Below are 20358 nucleotides of genomic sequence, written 5' to 3' on the forward strand. Positions count from 1 at the left end.
TTATTCAAAACATTAAGAATTTCAGGACAGTGACAGCAGACCATGAAACCAAGTGAGGGCCTTTTTTAAGCATGACATTGTTTGAGAGACACTTTTCCTTCTGCTTATCGAGTCCCTCCCTCTAGTTCAGCTGGGTACTTTGTCACTCAGGGAATGCTTCTACTTGTTCAGAATGGGCCAGGGAGATTAATTCCATGGTTCATCTTGTATTTACAAGAAAACACGTGAATTTTGGATAGTAGCATAAACCTGCAAAATACTTTTAACCCAAACTGTATTTTATTAAATTTAGCCATCCTCCATTGTAGGAAACACTAGTGTTTTATGTAAATTAAGAAAGAAAAGATGCTGCTGTTCAGTATGATGCATCATCCATTGTAAAATGAACTGTAAATTCAGAGACATTAAAATGTTAAAGACCTTAGGGATGATGAAGCTGTGGATCTCAATAGAGAGGGTTTGCAACGCCATGGGTGATCTGCCATTATCTCCCCACCACCCAGTTGTATAAGGCTCTTTTGTTAATAGAAGTGAGGCACAGGGCCTTAAGGAGATGTGCTGGGGTCATGTGCTTTGTTGGGGGTAGAGCGGTAGGCGCGGCCACTGGGACCGAGCTGGGGCTTTCTCCTCACAGCTCAACTGCCTTGTCTCTTCAGTGGAGTCTTTCCCTGGGTCAGAGAAGGTCAGTGGCAAAGAAAGAAGAAAATGACAGAAAACTAGATAGAAAAGGAGAAACATGCATGCAAATATTAATGTTTTCTCTGTCTCTCTCTTCACACACACACACACACACATACATATATATGTATTTTACTATATATACATATTTTTTTAATGAATTTGGGAAGCAGTATTTTTGATGTGAAATTTAATCAGTTTATGCCTCACTTTTAATTAGTTTCAAGCTGTTGATGATTACATATCTATACTTATCTATATCATTTCAAGCTGTTGATGTATGTACGTATATGAATATGCATTTTATATTTGCGGGGGTGAGTGGTGTAATTATCTGTGCAATAAACACCATAGAAGTTTAATGTAGACTATACATAAGTTACCATGAAGATGAAAGACATTCAGTAAATAAGCCACAGGGTCAGTGAAGATTAGGGGAAGTGTTGTCATCTCTGTATTTAAAGTGTCTTGAATGTGAGCAATCTGAAATTGAAAAAGAACTGTTTTGGAGATATTTACCAGAAATTCTTTCTTCTTCACTAGCATCCACCTTACCCACACACACGCATGCACACGCCCTCGCCCACAGTATGCCCACACACCATCTCCCGAAGCCTCCATTGCAACCCTACGGTCTTGTAACTGAGGTGCATTGTGTGACTGAAAAAGCAAAAAAGAGGAAAATTTCCACTTCTGTTGCTCCTCCTAAGAGATGGGCTCTTCCTTCAGAGACCAAAATCTCCGGGACAGGCTTTGTCTCTCACCCTCACTCCATCCTGCTTTGGGAGTGGAGGATGGGGGCTGGGCCGGGATGTGGCAATGTGGGAATTTGCTTCAATACACTGGGTCCCCTGGTGGAGAGCCCTGGGGGGACAGGGCTCAGATGCCTCTGGAAGTCCAGGGGGACAATGGCAAATGGGCACTGTGGGCTGTGTCTGCGTGCCAACGACTAAAGCTCAGACATCTAATACAAGGTACTGGAGCCAAACAGAAGCCAATATTGAAGCTGATCCTTTGGAAAAGGAGGAGTGAAAGGAAAGAGATTTGGAGAAAAGCTGTTGGCACCATAGCTTTTAAGACTCAAGCAGCCAAAGACAAATTCAAGTTACGTTCTTCCAAAGATACTCTTCTTCAGCCTGAAAGCCACAACTGGTAGAAATTTGCAAAAGCCTCGTACAGAGGTGGACTTAACCAGATTCAGGTGGGAAAAAATAAATGAGGAATGCGTTAGAAAATAAACTTTAGTTCCTAACTTCCTCCCCCGTCTCCTTTTCCCTTTGCTTTCCTTTGGCTACTTAATGAGAGGGGGAAAAAAAAAAGATATCCATTCTATTATTCCTTAATTTTCATCTTGCAGCTCATTATCTCAATCAGCACATCACAGATGAGTGCACTGATTTCTGAGAAAAATTCCAGTGGGTCCTTGTAGCTGTTGATGAGCTGTGGCTAATCGCCACAGTTAAGATTTTCTGTCATGACCTGAAATGGATGGTAAGCGTTTGATTGGCAGGAAGGTTAAATAAAGGAACAGCGGGCAGAAGTGTTCATGTTCTTTCTTGGCTCCTGGAGATCTGGGGTGGGAAGAAGGAGGTCAGGGATCATGAAACAGTAACCACCCAAGACCAATGAAAGAATAATTTTATCTGGACCCAAATGTGGTCCCAGCATTACAGTGTACATTGAAGGAGAGGCACGGGTGCCCAGGGCTTTGGAATAAAGCATCTTCTGATGTGAAAGGTGGAAGCATCTGGTCTACAAAGGGAAGGCTAGTCACTGGGACTCGATGGAGAACTTGGACGAAGACAGCAGACTCCCTTGGGTGAGAATAGCCAGAAGCAAGGGCTGGGAGTTGGAATCACTGCTTACCTCTAGTTTGGTGCTCTAGACTCAGTCTCTCTCCGCTTTCAGCCTCCCCATGTGTGAAATGAAGGAAATAGAAGCGAATTTACCTCCTAGGGTGTCTTCATAGCGTAATGTATAAAAAAGGTTTGCAAGGGACAAATGGAACAATCTGAGGACATTCTGGGCCACAGTTAACACCAGTTAGCTGGAGAATTAAAGCACATGAGGCTTGAAATGAAAGAATGCAAAACCCAAACCTATAGTGTCCCCCGCAAAAGAAAGAATGAAAAAAATACATAAGAAAGAAAACTGAAAACTGTGAAAGAAAAGCCCATGGGGCATGATGTCCCTCAGGGGTGTGATACATCAATGTGATCAGTGTCAAGTGTGCACTGAGAACCTCCGGAGAGGGCAGTAGGTTTATAAACTGCAACATTTATAAGACCAGGACACATCTGTGACTGTGGGTGGCAGTGGAAATTGAAGAGATGCAAAAGAGAAATTAACGTTGGTCTATAAACAGAAGGAGCATGACATAATCAGAAAGAAGGAAGAGAAGCAAAAAGGGTAAAGGGAGTGGAATATATGAAATACAGTTTAAAACAATCAGTTAAAAAAAACCCCACACCCTCCCCTGCACCAAAACAAAAAAACCCTAGTTAATTTAGAGTAAAAAAACAAAAACTAAACTAAAACAAACAAAAAAAGCCTTCTCTCATCTCTCCACAACCAAACGGATCGTTGGAATTACACAGGCAGTGAAGCCAGAATGGTTACCTGGTTGCTTCTTGCAAACACAATCTTAACGAGCAGCCTTACACTTGCTCCTAGAATACGTAGGACCAGATTCTGGGGAGGACCAGGTAAAACACAATGAGTCATGAATCAGAGCCATCCAATTCGTCTGCAGTAGAAAGAGAGCAAAGCAGATGTTTCCTCTTTGCTGCTGAAGCCCTTGGCATCGAGGCTGGATGGTTGTATTTGGGGAGAGCGGGCAGGATGGGTGAGGGGCACAGGCCTCCCTTGTTCTTTCCTTCTCTCTGGTAGAGTCACCTGTGGACTATGGGGAACGGGGTTAGAGGGAGGGTTCTTTGTATTCTAAACAAAGTAAAGGGACCGGTGCTGCCTTCCTCTGCCTATGATAGAACCTGAATTCCAAAATGCTGAGGTAGGGCACAGGGGAGCAAAGCATAATAAAGTATTGCTTTGGAAACCAACCCAGATCAAACCTTATTTTCAAGGCAATATGAAAGAAAAATAAGCTTTCAGAATCAAGGCTGATGATTGATGCCCTCTTTCTTTTCATTTCAGCATGTGATTAGCTAGCCAAGGCAAAGGCAAATGAAATCTAAGTCACCAGTGTCCTGGTCAAGTATCAGGAAATGCCTTCCCTACCACAGCCGTCTTCCACGGAATTTCAAAACTGTGGTGTTTCTGCATCATACTTGAATAGTTTGTGGCTTCCAGGGAGGCATCAGGCTTGTTAGAACTACACATGCTTTGGATATTGAATATTTTTCTTTGAAACTCAAGAGGAAAGACACAGCAGATGTAAAATAGGTTCCCCGCCCACCACTTCCTGCCACTGTGTCTTCTCTACACTGATAATACCACCTTCCTCAATAGGCACAGCAGGTGGACACCTCCCGGGAAGATGGGCAGATCCTCCCACCTCTTGGTGTTCTCAACACAATTTCCTTCTTCCAGCGTTTTTCCAAAAAGAAGAAACATTTCCTAACCAAAAGAAGAAAGGCTTTGGATTAGGAGAATTAGAAATGGAGAATGTCCTGAGTCGTTTGCAATCTTATCTCAGATGAAACTGAAAGGAGGGAGCCCTGTCCAAGCCGCTGGCTGTGCTCACTGTTTATTTCCCTTAAATCAAGACCGCAGGCACTGGGCCCTGGAAAAGTAGGTTTTGGACACGTCTTAGTACCTGTCATCAAGGACTCATGTCTTCCATGACATATGGACATTTTAAGATCTGCAAATAAATATACTAGGCAATAAAAGGTCTGTCTGTGAGCTCAGAGTGGCAAATGGAAAATTCTGGGGGATTTTCAAAGTTCTCACATCAAAGCAGATGGGGACACACATCATTCGTTTTTAGTTTGAGCCAACACCATTTCCCGGGAAAATGGCACTAACCTCCTAACTGGCTCCTCCTTTTATGTCCTAACCACCCCCGTCCACCCTTCTCTTTTTCTATGAAATACGTGTGAACACAGCTTTCTCTGGAAGTGAGCCCTAAGACTCAAATTTATGCTGCTTATTTGAAACGATTTAAAACAAATATTTTTGTGAAGCTTGGATCCTCGATTTGGGAAGAACTGTTTATAAACAGACACGGACACAGTTGATGACACAGTTGGCTTGAAAAACGTAAGCCTGCCTTCAATCTGGCCCCTGAAATAGTATTTGTAAATGATGAATTTGTGTATAAAGGAACAATTTCCTGTAAATCAATGTACCTTACTTTAGATTTCAGTTTAATACAGAAAACCCTCCGTCCTTGGAAATCAAACGGCACACAAATTGTTCATGGTCTTCATAGGAAAAAGCCATACATTATTTGGAGTGATTTATCTAGACTTTCAATCCCTTCTCATTGGAAACCTGTATTTTTCAGTAGTGTTCCAATTAACCTGACCCAGCAGAATAAATCTGGGATACCTGTGTTGACAATAGATGAACACAGGCTGATTCTTTGGGCATTTTCATCGTAGGATGCACCCTAATAAAGAAAAACAGATGCTTTTAATGATACCATTGCCATGAAATGACTCTTGGTTTTTCCAGTTTCAGACCTTCTCAGAGCTATTTCAGTTATTAAAGAGAAGAAAAACAAACAAGGGCCACTCATTATGATTGAGGACAAGCATGGTGGAGTCAGTGCACAGGAAGGAAAATCCTTTGTCAGTTTCAGCCATATTATCCAAGGCAGGTTGTTGAAGCTAGACTCACGTTTGAGGTGTGTTAGAATAGCAGATTTTTTTGGTCTCTTTGCAGGGGTATTTATAAAAGTGTCATATGATTCTGCTTGTCTTTTAAAAGAGAATATGGGCAAAAACATTCTCTTTTCTAGTGGGTACTTTTCCTGCAGAAATCAAATGCCTCACTCCCTAAAATTTAGGCCTGAGGGAAGTACCTTGTTGTTTCTTGCATCTCGGGAATCTCTGCACCAATTGGGAGAAACTTGAATGTACCCAAGGGAGCATTTTTGACTACTGAGCAGGAAATTACATCCTGGGAGGAGCAGTCTTTTGCATAGTTCCCAGAGGCCTGGAGAGCTGGAGGGACCCTGGAATAAGCATAAGAAGGGCCTAAACTACCAAGGATAGGGTGCTTTCCATTGGTTAGGAGAAAACAGAGCAAGGTCGGCTAGAAATTCAGGGAGCTACTGTTCAACTCCGTGTTTCCATCTTCCAGAAGCATTGGCTCAGAGGTCATTTCCTGGGAATTTTTGTTACAAAGGAACACCTTTCTCCTGTAATGTAAACAGGATGATGACCTGGACCAAGGTTTTGATGCTGTTTTTTTAAATATCACATTCTAGCCAAAACGTCTTGTTCCATGACTATTTATTTGACAAGTAATTTTATTTGGTCCTCATTTTTGCCTCCAACAAAGTGATGACAATATTTTCTGCCCCAAATAGCCTGAAACGGGTCTTATAAAAATAATTATGAGCATTTATATAATTTACTTCTCCTTGTGTTAAAGTAAATAAAGACAAGATGTTTTATAGGATTACTATTTTTATTTTCAGTAACATGAATCCCAAGACAAGCATGATTACGGTATCATGGTTTTATAGTGCTCTGTGGTTTATAAAGCATTTTTTAATATATGCTAACTCATTTGATATTTACAAAAAATACTAGAAGATAAACCAGATAGCTGTTATTTTTTCTATTTCATAAATTAAGAAATAAATAAGCAGAAAGGTTAAAGGATTTATATGAGGTCACACAGTCTGGAAAAGAAGATTTAAAACCCTTGGTTTATGATCATTTTTAATGTCTTTCACTCCTCTTTCGTGCCAGGGTTTTATCACATCACTAAATCTGTCTTTACTTTCTGAGCCAAGTTGCTTAAAATCTTAATATTCTTATTTTTCAAGTATTGCAATGTTAGCGTAGAAATAAAACTGTGACCAGTCTGTTGGGTTGTGAGTCAAGGTGCGAAAGATTTGACAGCATGGTAAAACTCAACCTAGATGCCTCATAAACAAACTGACTTAATAGAGAGTTAGGGGATTTCCATTTCCAAGTTTATGATGGAAAGAAGTATTAGTATCTAACTAGTTTTTTTTCTGTGCAGACCTTATTGAATTTTTTCCCCAACTTACCCTTTAATAATTCTTCAGGGTCTTTTCATATAATAATTTCCCGCTCTCCTGGCCTCAACTTTTGGTCTTAGTGTAGACCCCCCCCACAACCAAACAACCAATCAGAGTCCTTTCCCTGGGAGTCACAGGCAGAGGGAGATGCAGTCTTCTCCAGTGGATAGGCCTGTGATGGGTAGATTTCTGGGACCATGGTTTTCGTCACATGGATTCCAGAGCAGAAGAACACAGAGACTGAGAGAGAGAGAGAGAGAGAGACAGGGGGAGGGAGGTGGGGGGTTGGGACAGGGGACGGGGGCGTGGAGGGAGAGAGAGAGAGAGAGATCTGAAGTAAGGCTTTGGGAGAAGAGATGAGATTCAGAGGGAGTCCTGACAGATTTCCAAACCCTAGTTCCAATCACTTCCTGGGGACTTGTGGCATCCCTGCCCTTGGGTTTTGGGAGATAGCCCTGTAGCCTTATTAATATATGAACCTGGATTTAATGTGCTTAAGATCACCTTTCAATCCCACTGAAACAGTTGCTCAAAGTAATTGCCTTCCCGGGCAGAACATTTTACCTTCAGCTCTTTAATCCTCACCATGTATCATAAACACAGTGAAGCATTGATGTAATTATGTGAAGGACAGAGTGGAAATGAAAACGAGGAAACGCAGGCTGGTGGTTAGATTGGCAAACTAAATGTCAGAAGTTTTGTTTCTGTTTTTGACATGACCCTGGGGACACACTCAGTCTTAGGCTCTCTGCTGTCACCCCCCAGAGCCCAAGAGACCAGGTCTGTCTCCTACTTAGATGAGCATAGCTTCTGATACTCTGGGACCCTTGTGATGCTAAGAAGATGCTTCTAAAAGTGGAGAAGTCACAAGCCCAGGCAGAGTGAAAGGTCAGTTTCACAGTTGGCCCATATTTTCTCATCTCCAAAGCAGAGGACAGCGTAAGTCATACTTGATAGGGCCAGTTTCAATTACAGGAATCAAAGGCAACGTGCTTTTTATCTTGTGACATAGTTACCAGCTCAACACGGAGGAAATCTGGTATGGTGGGACTGACAGTTTTTTCTGTGTATTTGAATAGAGACAAGTACTCTTTTTAAAAAACTCCTGCCCTTCTACTTCCATAGAACAATCACTTGTCTTTCAAAACCATGATGTGGCAGCACTCTTTAGTCCAGAATCCTTTATGTTTTCTATTAGGATTTTCTGATTGGCTCAAAAAATCATTGCACATTCCTTCTTACATATGACATGATTGTCTGTGTAGAAAATCCCCCCCAAAATAAAATATGTATAAATTAAACAAAACATGGACAAGATCTGTATACTGAAAGTTATAAAATGCTGATAAAAGAAATCAAAAAACACCTAAATAAATGGAAAGATATACCGTGTTCACTGATGGGAAAATTTAATATAGTAAAGATATCAATTCTTCCTAAATCGATCTATAGGTTTAATGTAATTCCTATCAAAATACCAGCAAAGTTTTTTGTAGACATAAACAACCTTTTTCTAAATTTATGGTGCAAATCCTAGAATAGCTAAAATCATCTTGACAAAGAAGGATGGAGAGGAATCACTCTACCTACTGTTAAGGCTCACTGTGGAGCTCTAGGAATCAAGACAATGTGGTATTAACAGACGGATAGACATATATTCAGTACATCACGGAACAGAGTAGAGAACCAGATATAGACCCACACAGATGTGCTCCTTTGATTTTTTTTGAGGAAAGTGGAAAAGCAGTTCAATGTAGGATAGCCTTATCAACAAATGCTGCTGGAATGATTGAACATCTATAGGTTAAAAAAATTGAACATTATACAAAAATTATTCCAAATGGATCGCTAACTGAAAAATAAAGTGTAAAATTTAAAAACTTTTAGAAAAAAACTTAGGAGAAAAATCTTCAGAATCTAAAACTAGGCAAAGAGCTCTTAGACTTGTTGCCAAAAGGATAAACTGATAAAATGGACTTCATCAAAATTTAAAAGTTTGACTCTGCAAGAGACTCTGTTAAGATGAAAATACACGGTACAGACTAAGAAAGAATATTTGCAAACCACATATTGACAAAGGACTAATATCTAAACTATATAAAGTACTCTTAAAACTCAATGGTGAAAAAACAAATAATTCAGTTAGAAAACATTCAAAAGACGAGAACAGACGCTTCACCAGAGGAGATTTACAGGCAAGTACATGTGTGTAAAGATGCTCATCATCAATCACTATTAGGGAAATGAAAACTAGAAGCTAAATGAGATACCACTACATACCTATCAGAATGGCTGAAATTAAAAAAAACCAAACAGTGACAGCACCAAATGATGGAGATGAAGCTGAATCATTTATACATCACTGATGGGAATTTAAAATGGAACATACAGTACCATTTAAAATGAAAAATAGTTCAGCAGTTTCTTATGAAATGAAATACTTAATTACCATTTGACCCAACAATTGCAGTCTTTGTCATTTATCCCAGAGAAATGGAATTTATTTTCATACTAAAACCCATACCTGTTTATAGCAGCTTTATTTGTAATAGCCCCAAAGTGGAAACAACCCAAGTGTTCTTCAGTAGATGAATGGATAAACAAACGGTACATCAACATCATGGACCACTACTCAGCGATAAAAAGGGACAGACCACATTGATTCACACAACAGCTTGGATAAATCTCAGTGGAATTACCGTGAGGTAGAAAAAGCCAGTATCCCGAAAGGTCACATACTGTATTACTTTTATGTTGCTCCTGCAACAAATTACCACGAACTTAGTGGCTTAAACACAAATTTTTAATCTTACAGCTCTGGAAGTTAGGACTCTGAAATCGATCTCTAAAGCTTTAAAAAGTCAGGGTGTTGACAGGGTTCGTGCCTTGTGGAAACTCTAAGGGAAAATCCACTTCCTTGACTTTTTCAGCTTCTAGAGGATATCTACACCCCTTGGCTTGTGGCCCTTGTATCTCCCCAACCTCTGTCTCCATCACATCTCCTACTACTGTATCTCTGATCTCTTGCCTCCCTCTAATCAGAACTTTTTGGATTCATTCAGATAATCCAGGAAAGCCTCCCTCTCTGAAGATGCTTAACATGATGACATCTATAAAGTATCTTTCACTATGTAGGCTAATGAATTCACAGGTTCAAGGAATTAGGATGTGAACATCTTTGGGAGACCATTTTTCAGCCTATTACATATACTGCTTGATTTGATTTCTGTAACATTATTTAAATGAAAAAAAATCATAGAACTGAAGAACAGATTAGTGGTTGCCAGGGGGAGGGGGAGAGGGTAGGTGTGGCTCTAAAAGGGCCACACAAGGGGTGTGTGTTGACTGCTTTGTACCTTGAGTCTGGTGGTGGTACAGGCTACACATGGGTAAAATTGCATGGAACTAAATACACACAAACACAAGTGAGTATAAATAAAACTGGGAAAATTTGAACAAGATAGGTGGATTGTATCAAAGCTAATATCCTGCTTCTGATATTGTCCTATGGTTTTGCAAGATGTTATTATTGAAGGAAACTAGGTAAAGGAAACTAGGTTATTATTGAAGGAAACTAGAAAACTAGGTAAAGGGTATGTAGAATCTCTTTGTGTTTCTTACAACTGCAAAATATTATCTCAAAATAGAAAGTTTAAAAAAGCAAAACAGCAAACCCCAGAAAGTCATAGTGATTATTCTAGAAAGGTCATAATACCTTAGGTTGGATCCCAAGCCCAGCTGGTAGTCAGAATTATTTGCAGGCCGGGCAGGGGGGTGTTGTAAGGATACAGATTCCGTGACCCCATCTTGGACCTACTTGACTAGAATTTTGTGGGATAAAAGCCAAGAACCTCCAGTTTTAAAAACTTCACAAGTGATTTATTATCAACTAGGTTTAGAAACCACTGTATCATAGCCAGGACATGGAAGCAACCTAAGTGTCCATCGACAGATGAATGGATAAAGAAGATGTGGCACATATATACAATGGAATATTACTCAGCCATAAAATGAAACGAAATTGAGTTATTTGTAGTGAGGTGGATAGACCTAGAGTCTGTCATATAGAGTGAAGTAAGTCAGAAAGAGAAAAACAAATACCGTATGCTAACACATATATATGGAATCTAAAAAAAAAAAAAGGTTCTGATGAACCTAAGGGCAGGATAGGAATAAAGACGCAGATGTAGAGAATGCACTTGACGCAGGGAGGGGGAAGGGTAAGCTGAGACGAAGTGAGAGAGTGGCACTGACATATATACACTACCAAACGTAAAATAGATAGCTAGTGGGAAGCAGCCGCATATCACAGCGATCAGCTCGGTGCTTTGTGACCACCTGGAGGGGTGGAATAGTGAGGGTGGGTGGGAGGGAGATGCAAGAGGGAGGGGATATGAGGATATATGTATGCACATAGCTGATTCACTTTGGTATAAGGCAGAAACTAACACAACATTGTAAAGCAATTTTACTCCAATAAAGATGTTAAAAAAAAATGATCCCTCATTAAAAAAAAAGGAATATTTTGAGAGTGATTTTAAATTTTTCTTCTTGGTTTTCACATGACTCTTATTTTTGAAAAAAAATTACATACAACTGTAAAAATATTTTGAAAAGAAAATGCCTATGATGTCATAACCATAAAATTTATTCTCATTTTTCATATAACTTATTAGCCCTTGACTCCATGTATGTGTTTTTTATGTAATTGGCTAATATATGCATACCATTTTGTTTTCTGCTCTTTTACGTAATAATCATTTCCCCTGTGTCTAAAAAAAAGAAACCACTGTACCATATGATGTACTGCTTTTCTTCAAATGGTTTTGCATGTAGTACTCTTTGTTTACATAAAATTTCAAGAAACACATAGGTCCGTCTTACCAAGATGATAGCAGAGGAATAGACAGTCCCTTCACATATACTCGTCAGGTGTAGTTCTGAGTAAGATGAGAGAAAAATTGGGTAAGAATGGGAGAAACTTGGGATATTGAGTTTAACCGTGATCAGGTAGATGATTGAATCAGAATTAACCTACTAGAAAGATAGTAGTTTTGAGATTCTCCCCAACAGGGGAGGAGGCTGTTGTTTGGAGGAGACCCCTAGCAAGAGAGAGGTGACAGCTGTGACATAAAAAGGAGACACGTTGATTGGAGATACTCTGGGTGCTGCTTTGGATGTAAAATTTATTTTAAAATTTTATTTTGTGTTACTGTGCATGATTGTTTGAAGGGAGTCAGGATATGAAGAGAGCCTTCATGTTAAGTTTCCAAATTGGTGGGAAAACCAACATGGCCAGATACAGAGACTGGAGAAGAGAATAGATTAAATGGTAATTCAAAGGGCAAAGGTAACTTAAAGGTTTGTGAGTGGAAAAAAAATTTCTGAGTGCGCTTGGGTGGGAGCCAATAGAAATATCTCTTAAAAGATAATGTGTGTCTGTTGTGCTTGTTTGACATAAATAGGTGTTGTACGAATAAAGGTGAGAACCCTACAGTCTATGAGTTGACACTAGCCCGATTCAATTAATTGAGAAATTGTTAATTTGGAAGCTTTCCCTAAAAACCAGGGCCTGTGTCCCATCCACAAAGTTAATAAAAGACCTGATGGGGGTAAATTAAGACCTGCAGGCAGTTAAAATTAGATGTCATGGAAGGAAACAGTATACGCGGTTCCTACACAGCAAGCTTGGTATTGACTGATAACCAGCCCTAAGCCAACTGGTACTTTCCTGATTACTGCTCACATCACCATTCCTCTCAGCACTGGAGAGGTCTAAGAGCCAAGATCAAGACAGCCAATATTTGGAACTTCATCAGAAAAGCCTGTGTGATGAGATTACCTACCCTGTAACCCACCTTGGGCAGCATTTGCCCCGTGTTTCCAAGGGTGGAGGGAATAGGTCTTAAGATAGTGACCCTGTTCCTGCCCAAATCCCTCCCTATGCAAAGGCAGCCACTGTACATACTCTCCTCTGCCCACAGATGCTCATCATTCAGTGAAGGGACTCCCTGCTTTGATACCATATTCCTAGAGCTGTAGCTCTGCAAGTAGAGCTATCATCACTGGCCATGTACAGGGAGAAACGAATACTTCTGCCAGCAATATTTGCTAAGAGATTAAGTGATATTAGATGATACTTGCTGCGGGGACTTAATGGGTTCTGGGACCTTAATCTACTGTAATGTGCCAGCCTCAGGGTATGTAATATTTGTTAATGTTCTTTTTTATAAAATTTATTTCTTTATTTTTGGCTGTGTTGGGTTTTCTCCAGTTGCATCGAGCGGGGGCTTCTCTTGCTGCGGAGCGTGGGCTCTAGGCACGCGGGCTTCAGTAGTTGCAGTGCATGGGCTCAGTAGTTGTGGCACTTGGACTTAGTTGCTCCGCGGCATGTGGGATCTTCCTGGACCAGGGCTCGAACCCGTGTCCCCTGCATTGGCAGGCGGATTCTTAACCACTGCGCCACCAGGGAAGTCCCTAGTGTTCTTTTTAGTAATAAAATATTCCTTTAATATGCTGTAGCCAGAGTTCTTGGGAAGGGAGCTGTTGCTAGTTTACTGGACTTTTGAGGGAACTTGCAACGGTGTTTGGGTGGGAGCCGGCGGACATGTATGCCTCTGGAAAGATAGTTAAGTCTATTGTGCATCACAGATGGAACAGGAGATGCGTGAATGGAGGTGTTAATCTGCAGCCCATGAGCAGACCCTCTCACAGTTGATACACAACTGGGGCCGTGTCTCCATTCTGCTTCCTGACCCTCAACGGTTGGGGAAGAAGCAGTATCCTCCCAGCAGACGCTCGGCTTGGAAACTGGACACTTTTGAGAATGATTGTCTCTGGGGTCAAAGATGATGCTCTCGATTCTAGTCCTTGATATTGAATCCAAACTTCAGGAAGCGGACTTATTTGGCCAGGATCATCTCATTCTGCCCCATGCTATTCCAAGCCCTTCCCTATACATTCTTAACATGATTATTTATATCAGATCACCTGTCTGGCCCTGAAACACTGCAAGAATCCCACATCTTGAACCTTAAAGCCTAATCCTTAATGCCTTCTAGTTTTCTAGTATTTTTTCACATAACTCTCTGGCTCAGACTCCCCTGACCTTTGGGGCGTGTTCTCTGTTGTGTTCTGCTCATTGGCACACGCATGTCGGAACGTGCTAGAGTGGAATGGTGACCCATTAGTCAGTGAGCTGAAAGGAGTAAATAATTTAGGTATTGTTGGAGATGTCCACAATTTCCTACAGGTGAGCAACTCATCCAACGCTGTACTTAAAATTCCAATACCATTCTCCTCTGGAGCTTAATAAACATTTTGGGAACTAAGCCAACATTACTCTCCCATATCTGCCCTTTCAAATCAAAGGGATAAAGGCTGAGATTGTTCCTCTACGGTTTTATCATTAGCTTTTCTTTTCCTGGGTCAAGTACTTTCCTTTGGCCTCAGAAACCCAATACCATCACCCCAGTCTCACTTTGCTGACCAACATCTGTACCTAGTCCCTTGGGTGTGAGATAACTTTAATCAAATCAGTACAGACTTGGCTGCGATCTGAAACACTTGTGAATACAAGGATTGTCTCCCATCCCCCTGGCCTTTTTACTATAGGATTACTGTGTTGAAATAAGGCTGGAGATCCTGTGACAAAGATCAGATTTACTGTAAACACCGTAATTTATTCCTCCCCAGAGACTTTTAAGAGACCAGGTATTCTGTTGCTCTGGTGTTTTAATTCCATGTCAGCAACAGAGGTAGAGAATTAACTTGATTCTCAATGACATCTCAAGTCCCTAGCTACTTCTCACCTCCAAGCCCATACTTCTAGTAAATGGCTGGGTTATATATCACCGCTGTAGCCAGGAGCCACTCTTTTCATGTCATTTCCTGAGTGTAGGTACTTGCATTCTGAAGGGCTTTTGAAATTTCTTTCAGATCTTCTTTGTAAATCCATTATGGAACAACCCTGTGAGGCGTGTAAGGCACATTTCTTTTGAATGTATAGAGTATCATCATTTGGATATGAAATGTCTCAAAATGTATAATAGTACACGCTTGGGGATATGTGCTTTTTTTTTTTTTTTGCGGTACACGGGCCTCCCACCGCCACGGCCTCTCCCTCTGTGGAGCACAGGCTCCGGACGCACAGACTCAGCGGCCATGGCTCACGGGCCCAGCCGCTCCACGGCATGTGGGATCCTCCCAGACCGGGGCACGAACCCGTGTCCCTTGCATCGGCAGGTGGACTCTCAACCACTGCGCCACCAGGGAAGCCCGGGATATGTGCTTTTGAAAATTGATCATGGCATTCTCTCTGGGATTTGTCACTCTGGCTTCTTATCTGAGGTCCAAGTTGATGGCAACCATGTAAGATACACAGCACCAGACCACAGGGTGGACCCCAGGCAACAAGGCCCAACACACCTGGCCTACTTTACTCAGACTGCCTAGCACTGCTCCTTGCCCAGATCTTCTGGGTATTGGGCTGCCCCCAATGCCCTCACACACGTGCCACATTCCAACTTCTCTTTTTCTCTTTTATTATTTCATCTTCACCTTTGCCCTTTTACCAACATGAATCTCAACATCTTAACCTCTGAATGCCAGATCTTCCTACCATCAACACCCAATTCAAGTTCTTCTTTGTCATTCATCCAACACACATTTATTGGGTACCTAGTCTATACCAATCAACATGCTAGGTTTGGGGTACCCACTGGTGAACAAACAAGCCTGCTCTCTGCCCGGGGGAGGTCACAGCGTATAGAGGGAGGCGGACAAGTAACTGGAAAGCCAACAAATAAGCAATAAAAAATGAGCAGTGAGATAGAATAACAGGGAGCAGGCACTTAGAGAAGGTGCTGACCTTTAAGCTAAGACCTGAAAACTCAGAAGTCAGGTGTCCTTTGAGAGTGAGAGCGGAGGGCACCTGGCAGAGCATGTGGCGTGATCGGATGCACGCCCTAAAAAGCTGCACGTGGACAACAGATGGGAGGGGGACAGGAGTTAAAGCGGGGAGACCAGTAGGTGGTGTGGAGGTAGTCCAGAGGAAGGATGATGGATGAGATGGTGGCGGTGAAAATGCAGGGAAGGGACCACACTGGATTGGATATAGGGTGAGACAGATGGAGAGGAGCCAGGAACGGATCGTTCCCAACTAATTTAAGCCCCTACTCGCTCTTGCAGACTAATGCCAGGCACCTAGTAAAGATCAAAACATCTTCCTTTCCTACTTTCTTTGAAGGCTTAGCAATTCCATACATGCCTTGTTTGGCAGTAACGCAGGTAACATCCTGCGACATCTCTTCTACTGTTTTTTAATCAAAGATACTAGAACACACCATCAGCTAAACACTAAGAAGTGTACAATGTACCATCCTAGGACACAACTCACATAGCTCCTGGAGGAAATAATCTCTTTCTGTGATAGTAAGGCCATGATTACAAAAAAGAACATCAATGATCACGTCTCTCTACAGTTGCAATTTTATCTGATATTCAATTCTTGATTAATTATGTCCTTAGGTTCCAGGGTAATGGGAATTCCGGGTTCTTTTGCAGAGGTCCGAGGCATATTTCAGGCATGACCCTTACTCATGATCGTAGGCCAGGAAGTAAATGGCAGAATTGCACTGGTGGCAAATGCTGAGGCCGAGCTGTGTCTACAGCGGATGGCCACGTTGCAAGGGGTCAATCAAATGTTGTCACGTCGGGCTCCTTTGCACAGTAGAAGCAGAGGAGTCTGTGCTTGCCTGTTGGAGATTGGGGATGGGGGGAAAGAGAAACACGCTGCTAAGGGAAGCTGAGTACAGATTGGTCCCCGTCACCTGTGGGTCAGTGTGCTTCGCTGTGGTTTCCAGTGGCGGTCTGAGAGCCAAAAGATGTCAGGTGGACTTGTGGCTGGCTTAGCTAGAGAATGTTCTGAGTGAGGTCCCTCAAAGACGAGTCTTGAGGCTGGAAATTTTTGAGCAGGAATGTTTGGAAGACCCATGTGTAACCCGCTGGCGGGGTAGGGATGGGACACTCAGCTGAGGAAATATGAGAGAGCCCCAGCCGTCAGACATCAATATTTAGAGGGAGGGGGAAACCTTTTGTTAAGGAAAAAGACAGTCTTCATATAAATGCTTCTATTGTGTAAACATGTCCAGAACGTTGTGAAATCAACTTAGTGAGCATTCTGCTGTGCCTAAACTAGCCAAACAACAAACACAGGTTATTCCGTTTTTCCACTTGGGAAAAAGAAACACTGCCTCAGTTCAACCCCCAATTTCAGCCTGTGACCATGAGCTCTTTCCATAGTAGAGGAGGGGTCTGACAGTGGCTTTGCTGCTGGCCACTCCAGCCATTTAGAAAGAGCCCCAGGCTGGTGCCTGCTGTGGGGAAAAACTGTGTCTAAACAGCTGCCCCTGAATCAACGGACTGAGAATGTGGGTGAAGCCAGTGAGCTGAGGCTCGGCCGGGCGAGTGAGCCACAGGCTGGGACATCAGCTCAGTCTCCGCCCTTGTCTAGCGCAGGCAAATGCCTAACCAATTATAGCTACTGCATTTTGATGCCCTATTCTGTTCTCCCACAGGACAGACATATGCTCCTTTACTTTTTCAAGTACTAAAATGAAAATAAATACTGCCAGTCAAAAAGTACTAACTGAGAACGTGGAATGGAGAATGAGCGAGGAATTGTCGCCTCTTGGTGATGGCATGGAAAAGCAAAGCTTTTGGAATCAGGTACTTTCATTTTGCAATGGTATGGGTTTATTGTGCTTGTCCGTTCACGGAAATACACTGCTTTATTTTCAGTTCTGTGCTCAGCCTCCAGGTCCCACCTCAGTCCCCAGAGATACACGTACTTGGCTATCATTTTCCTCCACATACTGGAAAGAAAACAAACTGATCAGGAGACCTTCCTGAGTTAAGAGCTTTATAATGATACCAGTTACAATAGTAAAATGATTTTTTTACCCATTTACTTGTATGAGTCCCTTTTCTTACTACGTTGATGCATTTTCAAAAATGCAGACTGCCAAATTCAATACTATAATTCAGTTCTTTACTCTAAAATATTATTTATATGTCTGTCCTGGCAAACTAATCAAATGTTGATCACCTATATTCTTTGAGTTTCAAAAGGAGATACTTTGGCTTCTCCCATGGCCTTTGTAAAAGTGATACCGTGATGCTTACTCAGACTGGATTTCTGTTTGAGTGACTGTTGCTTTTCTGTGCAGATGAGTTTCCTGGGATGGCATTCCTTTTAAGTTTCTTACAGGAGCCATCTAATCAAGGTGATATTTGGATTGAAGTTGTCTAAGACTGAAACCGTATCACAGATCATTAACCCGGTCAGGTGCGGCTGCTTTGAGAACTGTATGCTGTTATAAAATAAGAAAACAAAGCTTGTGGTTCCTATGTTGGGGATCACCCACATTTCACTCCTCATAAGGACCAGGTGAGGGTCAGAAGTCCCCTAAGAGAATGTTACTCTCCACCATGCTCTCTTATAGCTTCACTGTACACACCTGCATGATAGCATTAATCCCTTTGAAGGTAATTGTACATATTTGTTTGTCTCTTTCACTTAGTTATGAAGGTTGAGGCAGTATGGTAGAACAGGGTTGGGTTCAAATCCGTTTGGGCCACATTTTAATCTTGAGACGCAGGTCAAACTGTGTAACCTCCCTGAGTCTCTGTTTTATCATTTGGTAAAAAGATGAGAATAGTAATACCTACATCACAGGGTTGAATAAGGGATACATATGTACTGACCTGCTGTATATACTAGGTGCCTAAGAAATAAGATCGTCTGCATCTAATTTTCAGGCTGTAATTTATCTTGCCATAATCAGTGCTTAGCCCTGTACCTGCCCTTAGGAGAGGATGCAATAAATGTACGTTAAATAAATAAATTGATGAGAAAATGCTGAGGGAGTCAGCAAGATCTCTGAGAAGGGCGTTTGTCTGGAAGACACTCCGTTCTTCTGCCCCCAGTCAGTATCCCTCACCCAAATTCCTAACGCTTCGTACACACATCCAGGGTTTGTTTACTCTTAGCATGGAGGTGGGGTGGAAGGGAAGGGCAGGGGCTCTGGACTTCCACTGCCTACTTTTGAGTGAGTGAGTCAGTTGAGTTGATTAGAGACCACTGTTCTGTTTCTAAGCCTAAATCCACTAAAATGGGAACAAGTAGGTATTTCTCAAAATTCTTGCTGCCAGGTGTGAAGAAAAGCTTACAATGTTATAAAGTGTGTCCCCAGATAGCCCACTGGTGGTGACCCCTTGGCCCTGTGCTGGCGCAACCTTCGAGGGGACTAGAGAAAGATGGAACTCTGCTCCCCGCCCACCATGTTTTAGTGCCAAGTACTTTCCATAAGCACTTTCTAAGCTAAAAGACAGACTTACACATCCATCGCTACTATTTCATTAGTTCCCCCTTCAAAATCATCTATCTCTTTCTCTATGTCTATGCCTGTTGCTCCAGGAGCAGTAAGTGATGAAAGGCAAGACTCCTCCAAGAAGATGAAAGGTCCACTTGTTATGAAACATTGCCTTTTCCATGGTTTAATACTCTTCAGATCACAGGTAGAGCCCAGAGCACTTTCCCTGGTGTTTGCCAAACCCCAAGCCGCAGACGGTAGAAGAGGCAGAACATGAGCAATGCAGGGATGTGGGCTGAGGGATTCTGTGTTTAGACAGATGCTGTCCAGCTGTGTGTTGAGCCAGAGAAAGCAGGAGTCCACACCTGGAGCACGGGCCCCAGGGGAGCGAGTGGAGACGTTTGCACCAACCATGTGAGGTCATGGGGAGAGCCAAGCGTGAAGACAGGATTCTCAGTCATCATCACCCACAAAGTGTCATCAGGAAAGAGAGGGGTTTTAGTCATAAACTGGATAAATGGCTTATTTTTCTTGCAGAAGAGTATGAGAATGAAGTCATATGAAAAGGGATATCAACATAAGAAGCACTAGTGACAGATTTGGGTGGGTGGGAGTGGTGAGGGGATGGTAATCCTACTTCCTTGTTATCTCCTGACCACTATGTATCCTTAGTCTAGACCTGGTTTATTCACTAGGTTTTAGTTCGTGTGTCCACACAGATCAATTGGTAATGGCTACCTGGAATGTAGGGAAAGAGCTGATGATTGATTACTGATGTCTGCCCCAGGACAGGAAAGAGGAATAGTTGGATTAATGCCGTTTACTGGTCAGCCCTGGTCTAGAACTCAGCTTGCTTTAGGCTTTACTTTCCTCATCTTGAAAACCAGACCAACCAGATTTGTGTGAATTATTTTAAGCCTAAGGTGTAACTAATGAGAGTATTGTTTGAGGGTCATTGTGGTTATATTAAGTTCACTGGCTTATAACACCATGTTTAGCATTCAAGTAAATGAAAGTTATTTAACCTTTTACATTATTTATCATAATCCACTCATTGTGCATTGGTATCTGGGATTATAGTAGTCCTGGTATTATGTTATCATTTACATAATGCAGTGGTACCTG

General features: G+C 41.9%; 1 protein-coding gene across 11 annotated transcripts in view; it reads left to right on the forward strand.

Annotated features, from left to right (window-relative positions):
- COG6 (component of oligomeric golgi complex 6) overlaps window positions 1-20358 on the forward strand; it is a 280734-nt gene that overhangs the window by 119879 nt on the left and 140497 nt on the right. For 9 of the 11 annotated variants that reach the window (XR_013824904.1, XR_013824905.1, XR_013824906.1 and 6 more), the window contains one exon: window positions 17437-17587. The exons of the other annotated variants lie outside the window; for them this stretch is intronic. The gene's annotated coding sequence lies outside the window, so the exon portion shown is untranslated. The remainder of the gene's footprint in view (window positions 1-17436; window positions 17588-20358) is intronic. 11 annotated transcript variants of the gene reach the window in all.

Source organism: Stenella coeruleoalba (assembly GCF_951394435.1).
Source record: "Stenella coeruleoalba genome assembly, chromosome: 18".
In the NCBI taxonomy this organism is placed as follows: Eukaryota; Metazoa; Chordata; class Mammalia; order Artiodactyla; family Delphinidae; genus Stenella; species Stenella coeruleoalba.